Below are 12,697 nucleotides of genomic sequence, written 5' to 3'. Positions count from 1 at the left end.
TGGTCCCAGCCCGCCCCGCTCTCCCATCCGCTGGCCGGGAGCTCAGACCCCCGTTACCAGGTGGGCGCTGGGCCTGGCTCGGGCCGTCTCCGCGTCTGTCCAGGGAGGATAAATGCCCAGATGAGAAAAGTGTGCGTGGAAGCACTCCGGAAATCTGAAAAGCGTTACACGCAGGTTAGGAGTTTCCGAAAAGTTTTCATCCTAAACTCAAGTCCAAGGGCTTCCTGGGTTTACCGCGGCTAAGACCCTCCCCTTGCTCTTGAGGTTCAGCCCCTTCCTACACACCCGAGCCCGCGCTGCGCCACGGCTTTTTTTTCCCCGGCGCAGGCGGGGTCTCGGGCGGGGTCTGCAGCTGGAGACGCGGGGACAGTCCGGCCTGGCCGCGGTGGGTGCGCCCAGACGGTGTGCGCGCCCCGGTCGACCACAGTGCGCCAGCTCCGGGTGCGCGCCCGGGGCGCGGACTGTGCACCCGAGGCTGCGTGCGCCCCGAAGCCGGGGTGTGCCCCCCGCAACCGGGCCCCGGGCACCGCGGGCGGCCTCCCGCCGGACTCGCGCAGCTCTCCAAGGTAAGGACTCTGCGACCCCAGCCCCGGGCAGCGCGCCTGCTGCGGCGTCCAGCGCCCGGCCCGCGCGCCCTGGGGGTGGCCCCAGCGCTCGGCCACTGTCCTGTGGTCTCTGCCGCCCGCCTCGCACCCTCCCCAGCACCGCATCCCCCGCTCGCTTTAGGGCAGTGGCTGCGGCAGCCTGGGCCGACCTGGCCCCCAACCTGAGGACCTGGGGTCCGCACAGCGCGGGAGGGGGGACTGCTCCAGGGTGGGCGCGGCTCCTTTCCCATCCAGACCGGCCCCCGCGCCCCATTCTGGGGAGGAGGGAGGCCAGCGGGGAGGGGAGGCCGCGCTGCCCTTGCGGCTCGGGTGGTGCAGCCCCCGCCCAGCTTTCCCGAGCGGGGCTCTGCGGGCGAGGACGCAGCCTGCGGCCGGATACTGGGACCCCCGGCTGCGCGCTCCGACTCTCTCTCCTTCCGCAAAAGCCGCCCCCCTAGTCGGTGCCCTGGTACCCTCGGCCCCTGGCTGAACTTCCAGCGCTCGCCTTGGGCGGTGACCTTGGGCGGAGGCAGCGGGGCAGCTCCCCGGCCGGGCTAGATGCCCGCGGGCGCTTGGCCAGCCTAGGGAGCCCCTTTCCCTTTGGCCTTTCCCGTGGGGTCAAACTTTTGACCCCTGGTACTTAGTCCCTGCAGACTGACCAGGTTTGGGAGTCGGAAAGTCGCGCTCGTGGTCCCTGCGCTGGGTCTGAACGGACTCCACCATCAGGGCTGTGAAACCCCCCAGTCTGAGGTCCCCAGTGCCCTGGGGTGCAGGCGTTTAGGGCAAGGAGGAGGCATTTTCCAGGAGACACCCCCCCCCCGGAAGACCCCCTGAGGCCTGGGCGAAATCTTATCGACCATATCAGGTGGGGAGGATGAGAGGCAGCCAGTGGCTGGGTCGCGGACTGAGAAAGATGAGCATTAAATCCGGCCCTCAGAGAAAGATGAGCATTAAATCCGGCCCTCAGGGGCGTGCCTGGGTAAATCCAGTCCCACGCAGAGTCCATTCCGATCCCGCCTTTCCAGGCCAGCCCTCCGGCCTTGTTCACCTTAACGTGTCCATGGCACAGTGAGTTTGGGGGATGGCTCGGGGTACAGACTCATTCAGTCAGCAGATACTTTGTGCTGGGCACCAGTCAAGGCAGTGAGGTGCCCAGCAAACAAATAGGGCTCTCTGGCCTCATGGAACTTGCAGAACAATGGCCAAGACCACCTGAAACAAATCACTCAAATAAATACAGAACTCTCCCTCCACAGTGCCCGTGCTTAGAAGGAAAGGATCAGGTGCCCTGAGAAAGCCAGTGGTAGGTCCAGCAGTCGTGGGGTTGAAGCCAGGCAGGAGTGTGCTGAGAGCCCTCTGAGCCTGAGGAGCAGCTGTGGGAGGGGAAGATGGCAGGAAAGGAAAGCCTTGGCCTGCACCTGGCTACTGAGGCTGAATAGGTGTGACCTTACTTGCTATCCCATCCACTGGATCACCACTGTCTTCCTTTCTCAACCATAATGACCGGCAGGTGGAGGCCTCCTGGTCAGGTCACGGTCCAGGGAGAGAGAGACAGCAGCTTGCTGGCCTCAACCGGGCATGCCCATATGACCAGCCCAGAGCTTGGACTGCCTGCCGACCCATGGTGCCAGGAGCAGGGCAGTTCCCTCCTGGCTCCCCAGTGCCTGTTTGGCTTCCAACAGACCAAGGCCTCTGCCCAACATTACGGGGGTTCGAGCTCAGAGTGGTGGCTCATCCGAACCTTCTACAACTAGAAAGAACTACAGTGTAAAATTCCTTAGGGCGGCACACAGGCATTTCCTCATCCCGGCCCTGCCTACCTTTCCAGCCTCACTTCTGGCTCTGTCCCACCCCGGCCCCTGCAGTGACCACCTGCCAGGTTCCACTCAAAATACTACTTCAGGGCCGGCGCCCATAGCTCAGGGGTTATGGCACCAGCCATAGGTTCTAGGTGGGTCAAACCTAGCCCGGGCCAGCTAAATAACAATGACAACTGTAACAAAAAATAGCCCCATTGTGGCAGGTGCCTATAGTCCCAGCTACTTGGGAGGCTGAGGCAAGAGAATCTCTTAAGCCCAGAAGTTGAGGTTACTGTGAGTTGTGAAGCCACAGCACTCTACTGAGAAAGACAGCTTGAGAATCTGTCTCCGAAAAAAAATTTTTTTAGCTGCCAGTATTGCCAGTCACAGGGACTGAAGGCCTAGTGCACCTCTTGGAAGACAAATTTGGCCAACAACAACAAAAAGAAAACACACTGCTTTAGGCCAGTGCTGACCACATGTTGGCTCAGCTCTTGCTGCCCTGACTCATTTAGCTTTCACCTTCAGCATAAGGATCCTCCCCTCTGGAAGGCCTTTCCTGACCAGGTAGAGTCAAAAGCTGCCTTTTCTTTGTTTCCAAAACTCCTTGGACCTGCTTCTGTCACTGTGAGCATCCCCTGTGGTGGCCACCATAAGGGCAGGGCCCTTCTGGGGCTGTGTCCCTAGTCCCCAGCGCAGAGCAGGCACATAGGATGCTCAGAAAATGCTCGTTGGGTAGAAACTGCCTGGTTCAGTATCTCTTAACATTTTTTTTTGGCCGGGGCTGGGTTTGAACCCGCACCTCCAGCGTATGGGGCCGGCGCCCTACTCCTTTGAGCCACAGGCGCTGCCCGTATGTCTTAACTTTTTTATGGGGGGAAGAAAGTGTTATATATATTTTTGAGATTCTGATGGAAATTATGGATAGTCTCATTCAAATGCATCTAACACCAATATTACGCGAGTCACAGTGCCCCCCCATACCCCATTTCCAGAACTTTGGACTTTAATTTTATAGGAGGTGGAAACTCAGTGAGTGCAGGGACTACCTACCCATCTACAGCTCGCTAAGAGCAGGGAGCCCAAGCACCGCCGTCCAGGGCTCTCTTCCCACTTCCTCTGCTTCTCTGGGCAGCCTCCTTTGTCCCTGGAACTTTGTGAAGGCCGCTGCTCCTGGCTGGAAGATGGATATCTTGGTTTTGCTTCTGCTCAGTAGCAGCCTAAGGTGTGACAGGGAGAAAAATTTTATTATGGGCAATGTTGACAATTAGGAAGACAGATGGGCCATCTCCCTGGCCTGTTTGCACCCGCTTGCCTGCAATGTTATTACATCTGTTTTAGCTGGAGGAGGGTCACATGTGCTTCACAGGTATCTCCTAGGTCCTGGACTGAGCCGTGGGGGCCAGGCTGGGAGACACTCTGGACGGGACCACCGAGATCACGGGTCCAGCTGTTGGCCTTGTCGAAGGTGTCTTCCCAGAGCAGGTTAAGGAGAGGGCGGGGTTCTCGCTTGCTACCACTAGAGCTCTTACCTGCCTGCTTCACACCTCCCCTTCTTATTTGCAGATAAGGATCTTCATTCATTCAGTAATTCACTTGTTCATCAAACCTCATTGAGCCTCTGCTCTGTGCCAGGTCCTGTGCTGATTCCAGTTCTAAGGAAGAGCCATTGTACCGGTGCATTCGAGGTTCTGCTCTGCAAGGGAACAGCAAGGGGTAACTTTAGTCCTAGGTCAACTCATACCTTGGGAGGTGTGGTGGGGAGAATGTTTAGGCCTTCTTAATGCTAAGGGTGCGCTCACTTTTAAAATACTGGTCTTGTGCAAGTTATACCCTCGTGGGGGCGTGGGGCTCAGTTTTCTTAACTGTAAAATGGACTCGATGACCATCCTCTCTTGCCTGCCTCGGGTTGGCTGTGCAGGTACAGTTATCACGACTCACTCACTTCTGTGTGTGAAACAGGTGCTGCACAGTGGGATCGTGGTGTATGTGTGTGTGTGTGTGTGTGTGTTGATTCCTGGCGTGTTCAATCCGTGCAGTGATCCTAGTGCTCATCATTCTCATCATCCCCAGTGTGTAGGGGAAAATGACGCAGAGGAGTTAGGTGACTTGCCCAGGGTCACGGAATGAGTCAGCTGTGCAACTTGGATTTGATGGAGCACTCTGTCTTTGGAAGTCAGATAGCTGAGCACTGTGTGCCATCCTGTAGTAGATATGCGGGAGAGGCCCGGGTTTAGAGGCCAGGCTCCCAGGCTTGGGGCCTAGGTTCTCTGCTAGGCCGCTGTGTAGCTTACAGCTGGCTTCTGACCTCTCTGTGGCTAATCTGCCAGGCTGAGTTTGGACTAAGGGGCTTCTCACAGGCCTTTCTGCGAACAGCTTCCAGTCAACACAGATAATATTTCAAAGTAGGATTAAAGGAAGGAAGAGGGGCCCACCTGCTAAAAATAGGCCTGTCGAAATTTCCAGGATGAAATAAATGCTGTCCCAAGACTTGGAGTACATAGATGGTGAATGTGAGAGGCAGTTATAGATCGCCGGTGTCTGAAGAAGCTGGCTGAGTGTGCCTTCTCCAAGGGAGAGAAGTGTGTTTTCAAAAAGAGCATCTCACTGTCTCACTCAGACCCTGCACCCTGCCCTTCAAATTGTTTTCTGGAGGCACAGGCACTGTGGGAGAAAACGCAAACCCAATTCCATCCCTCTCCTTATTTACCCTGATAAAACTTGTTGGCTGGATGTGTATTTTTTAAGTGTGGCTGCGACTTCCCCCCTTCGTGTCCTTGGTATGTATTTCTAGTTTGTGCCTCTGACGTCAAGTGACAAGGAGGCAGAGAAATACAGCATGTGGGGGGATTTGCTCCAGGCAGAGATAAAAAAACAGCCCTCGGTGCCCATCCCCTCCCAGCCTGGTTTCTGCCCAGCACTCCAGACGCTGGCCCAGTGAAATCGATTTGGTTTTCATAGCAGGGCACCCGGCTGGGCTGAGTGTTTCCAGGTGCTGTGTTCTTGGCTGTTCCTCACTTCCTGGAAAATGTAGCCATTTTACTCATGGGGGGAGACAGAAGGTCACGTTGGGTGGCACCTGGATTTACTAGTATGGTCAGACTCTGTATCTGTTAGGCACAGTATTGAGGGTGGAGAAGCATTTTATCAGTAATCTTTGAATTTTTGAAGAGCTTCTTTTCATGCATCCTATGTGTAATTTAAAATCTAAAAAAATAGAGGGTATTACCCATCAACCTGCCCCTAAAAGGAGAGGAAGAAAGGATAAACAGCTTCCTACTCTACTAGTGAGCCTGGGCACATTATGCAAGTTCTCCCACTTTTGGCTTCCTTGTTTGTGAAATGGGGTTGCTAATACTGACAGAGGGCTCCTCTGACACAGAACACAGGGACTCCCTTAAGCTGGTTCTAAGGAAGGTAGTAAGCACCACAAATGCAGCGCAGTCGTCGGCCCTGATCTGAGGGGACGCCCCCGGGACACCCAAGAGATGCTTTAGACCATGGATGGTACCAAAACCTATGTAGACTATGTTTTTTCCTCTATATATCTACAATAAAGTTTAATTTATAAATTAAACACCTTAACAGATTAACAGCCATAATAAAATAGAACAATAGAAGGATATATTGTGATAAAAGTTATGTGGCTATGGACTTTCTTGCTCTCTCTCAGAGCAATGGTTTTGGACCACAGTTGACCTCAGAATGCCAAATTGCAGTTAAGAGGGGTACTTAGATATTGATACCTAAGCACAGACTTGACGGGAGGCCAGACATCCTCCATGCGGACAACGCCACGAAGCAGCTGTGAACTGGGGGGACCTCACCTGATGTACACGATGCCATGGTACATTTCAAAACTATTAAGAAATGCATATGATTGTGATGGATGTGTTACTTAGTTCAATGTAAACATTTCACATTGTATATTGAACCAGTACCCTGGACCCCATAAATGCATCCATGTACAAAGTTATGATTTAATAAAAAATAGTTTAAAAAAAAAGAAGAAGCTGTGAGTTCAAGGTCATGCCACAGGTACAGCTGGCCCCCGGTTCACTCTGTTATCAGCTCAGCACCTGCCCTGTAATTGCACGGACCTCTCCTTTATTGCTTAGTTTGAGTTTCAGAGAAGATCCTGGTGTCTGAGCTGGTTCTCTGGAGGCCGAGGCTTTCTCTCCAGGCTGGGTCTTGGCAGGTGCTAGGCAGCCTGGGCATAGGATGCTGCTGAAGCAGGGGTCCCCCCTGGACCAGTAGGAAGAGAGAAGTGGGCAGAGGAGGGTCATATGTGCAGAACTCAGCCTTGTGAAGCAAGAGGGTGTGGGTGGAGATTCTTCAAAAAGGAGGTAAGGGTGAACTTGAAAGCAGGCACATAGCACTTACAAATACGGCTGAGCTGTGCCGGACCCAACAGGGATTCCTAGCTCAGGGTCAACAGCCCCAAGGGGTCCATATATAGAATTCAGAGCAATTTATGAACTAGGGGGGACAAAGAGGATCTTTATTTAGCATTTTCTTTAATTATGAACGTGGGCAACAAACCACAGTGATGTCACCAATAGAAATCAGAGATATTTTCATACTACATTTTAGCTGCTACAGTTATTTTAAAATATATGTACAATCATCGTGGCTTTGAAATTATAGTAGTTACTATACTGCTAGAGTTGGTTATTTAATACATTAATAAAGAATATATATTGCCCTATTACACACTTGTTTTTTAAATTTTAATAATTATATTTCAATATTATTGGCTTTCTTTGTGAAGCTATTTATTACATTTTAAGCTTTTTTTTTTGTAGAGACTGAGTCTCACTTTATCGTCCTCAGTAGAGTGCCGTGGCGTCACAGCTCACAGCAACCTCCAACTCCTGGGCTTAGGCCATTCTCTTGCCTCGGCCTCCCGAGTAGCTGGGACTACAGGCGCCCGTCACAACACCCGGCTATTTTTTGGTTGCAGTTTGGCCGGGGCCGGGTTTGAACCTGCCACTCTCGGTATATGGGGCCAGCGCCGTACCCACTGAGCCACAGGCGTCGCCCACATTTTAAGCATTTTAAAACATTCTAGGAAAAGATCCACAGGCTTCTCCAGTCTGCCAAAGGAGTGAAGGCACAGAAAAGATGAAGAGCCCCCTGCCGGGAAGTTAGTAAGTTTTATTCCCAACTTCACCCCGCCGCCACCTACCCTTTCCTCATCTACTTCTGTCTAATTAGTGGAAGACATTCTTGAGCAGTAGAAAATTCTATTAAATTGTTGTCAGATTCGCAAAAGCACAGAATTTGTGGTTTGGGTATAAGGTTTGATGTATGTCCATAGGTCAGTTTACAGATCCTGGGTCCACATGGGCAACTTGTTAGGCCCACAAACCCGCCAGCCCCTCTGCTGATTGTTTGGCTGACCCCATGCCGTGTGGTGAGGCAACCACCTGGTGGGCAGCTGCTTCCTGAGAGGTCAAGGGATGTGCCCTGACTGACAGTCGTTTGAACCAGTGCAAACTGAAGTCCCAGCCGGGAGATGGAGCCCAGGCAGAAGTAGCTTTGAAGTGGGTTGTGGGGTGTATGAAGGGGGAGGCGGCAGTTGAGGCTCTGAGAGACTGGCCCCCAGCTGGTTTTGAGGAGGAAGCCAGAAGAGGGGAGAGTCCATCAGAGCAACATGAGAGTAGTAGATGGGTTTTTTTTGCCACTTTTTATTGAACGCTTAACACGGGCCAGACACTTGCCAAGCCCTTTGAAAACAGCCATCCTTTTCTCTTTACCAGCGCTCGATGGGCTGTGACATTTTTTATTCCCACTGCATTCGGGAGCAATGTGAGACTCTTAAGAGGTGAAATATTTGCTCCTCGGGGTCACAGAGCTCTTAGCTGGTGCAGCCAGGAGCTCAGCTCAGAGCTGATCCCAGAATGCTGGGTTTTGTTTTGTTTTGTTTTGTTTTGTTTCGTTTTTGAGACAGAGTCTCCCTCCTCACCCTGGGTCAAGTGCAGTGGTGTCATTGTAGTTCACTCAAACTCTTGGGCTCAATTGATCCTCTTGTCTCAGCCTCTCAAGTAGCGGGGACTACAGGTACTTGCCACAATGCCCAGCTAGTTTTTCTATTTTTAGTAGAGGTGGGATTTCGCTCTAGCTCAGGCTGGTCTCGAACTCTTGAGCTGAAGCAATCCACCCACCCCAGCCTCCCAGGGTGCTGGGATTAAAGGCTTATGCCCAGCCCTGTGTGCACTTAAAACCCACTGCAGGCAACCACAGAAGAGTCTGTTTGGGAAAACTCTGGTTGCTATTTTGTTTTGATAGAAAAGTGCCCACTGTCCATCCCTCCTCCCCAGCCCATGGCCTCTTGCCTGTTCTCACACCACTTCCCTTCTCTGCCTTAACCCCTTTGCAGGCCCAGATTCTCAGGGAGTGAGGATGGGATAAAAATTGTGGGCCAAAGCTGTGGAGTTGGGCAGAAGGTGGAAGAAGTCTGCAGAAGTCTGCCCGACGCCACACCTGGCTGAGACCATGCTGAGCCCCGGTTATCATCTCTGTGAAATGGACGAAATGATGCCTCCTTCCTAAATTTACCTCTTCTGTCCAATGCTTCTGTGCCGTTTGGGACCGTGCTTTTCTCCTCCTCAAATGCGTGAAGTTGTCCCCATCTTCTTCACTGTGGGGGGGCTCCCGGAGGAGGGCTTACCTGGTCCCCACCAGCCTGGCCTGGGGGTGGCAGGCATCACTCCTCACAGCAGCCTGCCTCTGACCGCATGAGTGTTTCCCGTGTACTTGCCCATTCCCAGCACCCTGGTACCCTCCCTCCACACACCTATTCTGGGCTCTATCACCTGAGTCCCTTACATTTCCGTGTCTACCTCTGCCCCGCCTGCTCCCTCTCCCCACAGCTCTCCCTCCAACCCCAGCCTCCCTCCCCTTCCGTTGGCCCTAGCTTCTGTTTGGATTCCTATTTGCCGAAGGTGGAAGAAGCCTCAGTTACCTAGACCACCCGCTCTGTGGACGGGGGTGGAGGGCAGGTGGCAGGCCCCGGGTTGCAGAGGACTGAGTTTCTTTGCTGAATGAGGACCTCTTACTCCAGCAGGACAGCGGCTCTTCCACCTGTTAGGTGGGCTGATATTCTTGGGCCAGGAGACATGAGGGACACATTCTCCTGCAGCTGTTCCCTTGGCTCCCTAGGGACCTGGCTCAGGGCTGGCCCCCCTGACCTACTTCCCCCGCTTTGCTGGCTGCTGAATGGAGCCCGTGTCAGCTCCAGGGGTGGGGGGTGCCTGCTGGTGTCAGAAGACACCTACTGGCAGAGCTGAGTCCCAAGTTGGAGTTCGTTCAGGCTGCTTTGCCTTCTCCAGGGAGCTGTGGTTAAAATGCACCTTCGTTACCTGGCAGGGAACCTGTGAATCCTGCATCACGGCCTGTGTCAGCCGGAGGGTCCTGAGCCCTAGACAAGACCGAGGGGTCCCCTTGGTTTCCTGTCAGTAAAATGTGGACAATAAAAGAAATCATATTGTAGGGTCACCCCAGGGGTGCAATGATATGGTGCATATAAAGCCTTTAGCACAAAATTGGCTTTTTTTTTTTTTTGAGGCAGAGTCTCACTCTGTTGCCCTGGGTAGAGTGCCATGGCGTCATCGTAGCTCACAGAAACCTGTTTCTTGGGCTCGAGTGATCCTCTTGTCTCAGCCTCCAGAGTAGCTGGGACTATAGGCGCCTGCCAGGATGCCTAGATAATTTTTCTATTTTTAGTAGGGATAGGGTCTTGCTCTAGCTCAGGCTGTTCTCAAACTCCTGAGCTCAAGGGATCCACCCACCTCAGCCTCTTAGAGTACTGGAATCAGTACGTTTCCTAGCTGAAGTCTTGCTTCTTGCTAAGATTTTTTTTTTTTACGGTTTTTGGCCAGGGCTGGGTTTGAACCTGCCACCTCTGGTATATGGGACTGGAGCCCTACTCCTGGAGCCACAGGTGCCGCCTGTTGCCAAGTTTTTTTTTTAAATATCTTGTTTACACAAGTAATGTGATCTCCTTTCATTTTAATGAGTTTTTTTCCTTCATAATTATAAATTGGTTTTGAGCTTCATTTTCTTGCTTTTAATGTAGGTTAAAACACCCTGCCTTACCGCTTTGCTGAGGATTTACTGAGCCAAAGCGCCTGCCCAGAGCTCTCCGTGAGGACCTGGTGCTCTGACCTGAGAGTTGATGTCCTCCTGGATTCATGTGTTGAAGCCGTCCCCCCAGATGTGATGGTCTCAGGGGTGGGGATGAAGGTTGAGCCCTCTGACTGGGGTTGGTGTCCTTATAAAAAGAAACCTGAGGGCGGCGCCTATGGCTCAGTGAAGTAGGGCCCTGGCCCCATATGCTGGAGGTGGCGGGTTCAAATCCAGCCCCGGCCAAAAACTGCAAAAAAAAAAAGCCTGAGAGGCTCGGCCCCTGTGGCTCAAGCAGCTAAGGCGTCAGCCACATATACCTGGCGGGTTCGAATCCAGCCCAGGCCCACCAAACAACAATGACGGCTGCAACCAAAAAATGGCCGGGCATTGTGGCGGGCGCCTTTAGTCCCAGCTACTTGGGAGATGGAGGCAAGAGAATTGCTTAAGCCCAGGAGTTGGAGCTATGGCACTCTAACCAGGGTGACATCTTGAGGCTCTGTCTCAAAAAAAAAAAGAAAAAGAAGAAGAAGAAGAAGCCTGAGAGAGAGAGAGAGAGAGAGCGCTCTGTGAGAGCATATGGTGAGGATGTGACCACAAGTGGGACCTGGAATCACTGTGCTGTGGCCCCATCACGTTCTCCCAGCCTCCAGAACAGTGAAAAACGAGTGTCTGTTATTCCCTGCCACCCAGCCTGTGGTTTGTCATAGCTGTCCCACAGACTAAGACACTAGGTATTCTTGGAGTTATCCTGGAGGTGGATTGAAAGTCATAGGGATCCTGGGTGGGGGTGGCCCCAGGTCTCCAAGGGAAGAGATTGAGGAAAAAGAGTCCAGAGAATTGCAGGTGAGGGGCCCTGCCCTCGCCTAGGTGCTTGGATTCTAATCCATGTGGGAGGCAACCTGAGAATCTCACACTTGGCTGTAGGAGTGGGTGGACCCTGTGACCCTTCCCCCAGATCCTTTCAGGCCAGGGCTCTGAGTTCTGAATTCCCTGGGGAAGGGCAGCCTGATGACCAGGAAGGTTCTCTGCAGTCGGGGTCAGGGAGGGACTCCCAGAGCAAAAGCCTGTGCATAAGGAGGGAGGGGGGTGCAGCTGCGCAGAGCTTTCCGGCAGCCCACAGAGCCTCACTTCCAGGGCTCTCTGAAAGAGGATCCCCATGTCCTGACTCGGGAGGGTGTGTTTCCCGTCCAGGCAGCTGCCCTGAGCAGTAGCATCAGGCCCTTCCCCATCCACAAGGCCTGCTAGGGGAGGCTCATCTGTCATCCCTCTGAGGGTCTCCTTCTGTGGCAGAGCCTGACTGAGCAGAAAACACTTTTCCCTTGGACTAGAGACCAGAAGGGAAGAGCAGGTGGAGATGGAGGTGAATGCTGGATCCCAGGGCCCCAGCCCAGCAGCAGCTTGCTGCCTGCCCGCCCACCCTCAGGAGGGGGTGGTAGCTGGATCCTTCCCTGTCCGTAGCACACGGGCCAGCATCAGTCCAGCCCAGAAGGAGGGTTTGGGCCATGCGTTCAGCAGACCGCACGCTTCCTGGTTGCCCATGGCCTGTCACTCTTGTTCTTTCTCTCCTTCGTCCTGTCCCTCCTCCTCCCAGTGCTCCCTCACTCCCTTCCTGCCATCTGCTAGGTGCTGACTGGTCACCTACTCTGGGCCAGGTCCTGGGCAAGGCAAGGAGTTCACTGCCCACAGAGGAGCTGGGCAGTCACACAGCTCGCTGGGGCACTGTGGGGGCCAGAATGGGGCACGGGCCACTCTGACTGGTGTGCGGGGTGGGGAGGGCTCTGGCTGGCAGAGCTGTCTGGAGGGCTGAGCACGAGTCAGCAGATGGAGAAGGAGAGGGGGGATTCTAGCAGGGGGCAGCAAGAGGCCTCGATGTGCACAGAAAGCTTGGAACGATCGCTCCCTTGGTGAGTTTTGGTTTTCTCCCCTACAAAGTGAGGATCATAGTACCCAAGTCATAGCTAACACCAAAAAAGTCCTCCCATCCTTCCAAGGTAGGATCTGCTAGATAGAAAGATTTAAATATTCGGAAATAACAGCAATGACAGGCAGGAGGTGAAAAGTGCCAGAAATTGATGGAAATACAATGGCAAGGGCAGAAAAGGAGCTTTCTGAAGAGACCATTGGAGGGTGGGCCCTGTTAATTGAAATTAATACTTAGTAGAAAGAGTGGCTAAGGCGCCAGCC

General features: G+C 53.4%; 1 protein-coding gene across 4 annotated transcripts in view; it reads left to right on the top strand.

The window, feature by feature from the left end:
- Positions 1 to 398: 398 nt before the first annotated feature.
- KANK4 (KN motif and ankyrin repeat domains 4) overlaps positions 399 to 12,697 on the top strand; it is a 78,186-nt gene continuing 65,887 nt past the window's right edge. For all 4 annotated transcript variants that reach the window (XM_053575264.1, XM_053575261.1, XM_053575265.1 and 1 more), the window contains exon 1: positions 399 to 566. The gene's annotated coding sequence lies outside the window, so the exon portion shown is untranslated. The remainder of the gene's footprint in view (positions 567 to 12,697) is intronic.

This window comes from Nycticebus coucang, chromosome 22 (assembly GCF_027406575.1).
Source record: "Nycticebus coucang isolate mNycCou1 chromosome 22, mNycCou1.pri, whole genome shotgun sequence".
NCBI classification, from domain to species: domain Eukaryota; kingdom Metazoa; phylum Chordata; class Mammalia; order Primates; family Lorisidae; genus Nycticebus; species Nycticebus coucang.
Note: the sequence above shows the minus strand (reverse complement) of the source record. Positions and strands in the feature narration are given on the sequence as shown.